The sequence below is a fragment of the Eschrichtius robustus genome, chromosome 12 (assembly GCF_028021215.1).
Source record: "Eschrichtius robustus isolate mEscRob2 chromosome 12, mEscRob2.pri, whole genome shotgun sequence".
In the NCBI taxonomy this organism is placed as follows: Eukaryota; Metazoa; Chordata; class Mammalia; order Artiodactyla; family Eschrichtiidae; genus Eschrichtius; species Eschrichtius robustus.
The window spans coordinates 50236820-50238123 of record NC_090835.1 but is presented as its reverse complement, the minus strand read 5'-3'; the positions used below and the strand labels follow the sequence as shown (position 1 = coordinate 50238123).

At 29.5% G+C, this 1304-nt stretch overlaps 1 non-coding gene across 1 annotated transcript; it reads right to left on the bottom strand.

Annotated features, from left to right (window-relative positions):
- Positions 1-728: 728 nt before the first annotated feature.
- Positions 729-801, bottom strand: TRNAA-UGC (transfer RNA alanine (anticodon UGC)). The gene has a single exon. It is a non-coding gene; the product is annotated as a tRNA-Ala (tRNA).
- Positions 802-1304: the final 503 nt, after the last annotated feature.

The following is a 1304-nucleotide window of genomic DNA, read 5'->3' as shown; positions in this document are numbered from 1 at the left end:
TCCGAGTTTTATTTGTTTTAAATTATAGTACACCTTTTAGTAGTACCTTTAGTGAGTATCATATGATATTGTCCAGCATTTTTGTATTTTTAACAGGAAGGGAGAAAAAGGAAAATTCTATTAAAGTTCGGTTTTTCATATAGCCAGAATTCCTACCTTAAGAATTTTTTTCCATTTCATCAATATATATTTTAGTGTGGACCTCTAAAAGTAAAGCCTTATTATGTTGTTGTTGTTCTTGTTTTTGTTAATATAACCACAGCACTATTATCACACCTAGACCTAATAGTAATTCCTTAATATCATCAAATATCCAATCATTATTCAGTTGTAATTGTCTCATAAATGCCATTATCGTTTACTTAATTTAAAAATCAGGATCCAAGTATGAATAACGTATTATAATTAGTTGCTGTGTCCTTTATATCTCTTTAAGTATAAAATTTCTACTTCTATAACTTTTTTTCCTTGCAATTTATATGTGTGGAAACCAACATATAAATTGGTCATCAGTCTTATTTATTAGCCTTCTTATAGACTTTCACATTTTTCCTACTTCAAAAGTAATTTAAACAGGATGCATTGAAGGTTGTGATCTGGCAACCATTGTTAAATGGAAAGCCTCGTTCATATGTAGTATTTTAGATTTGGTCTGCTATTTTAAAAAATTATTTTTATTTTCATTTTATTTATTATTTTGGCTGCATCGCACAGCATGGGGATCTTAGTTCCCTGGCCAGGAATCGAACCCATGCCCCCTGCAGTGCAAGTGCGGAGTCTTAACCACTGGACCACCAGGGAAGTCCATGGTCTGCTTTCTTAAAGTAACATATAGTTGGATTTTATTTTATTTTTAACTTTTTAAAATTTTTAAGTAACTTTAGACATACAGAAAGTTTGCAAAAATAGTACAGAATCCCTATATATCCTTTACCCAGCTTCCTCTAATGTTAATATCTTACACATGAAAGACTACAGTTATCAAAACCAGAAAAAATTATCATTGGTATAATTTATTAACTAAACATTAAACCTTATTTGAATTTCACCAGTTTTTCCACTAATGTCACTTCCATGATCCTATGTAGGCTCAACGCTGCATTTAATTATTTCTCCTTTAGTATCTATCAGTTTGTTGATTTTTTAAATTCAATAGGAAATGTTTGTTTTTTAAGCCATTTACATTTATTGACATAATTCATACATTTTATTTTCTGTTACTCCAGTTTTTGACTCTTGCCTTTTATGTTTTTGCAGTGTTTCTTATTTTAATATTTTAATATGGCCTCTGTTATAGTTACATT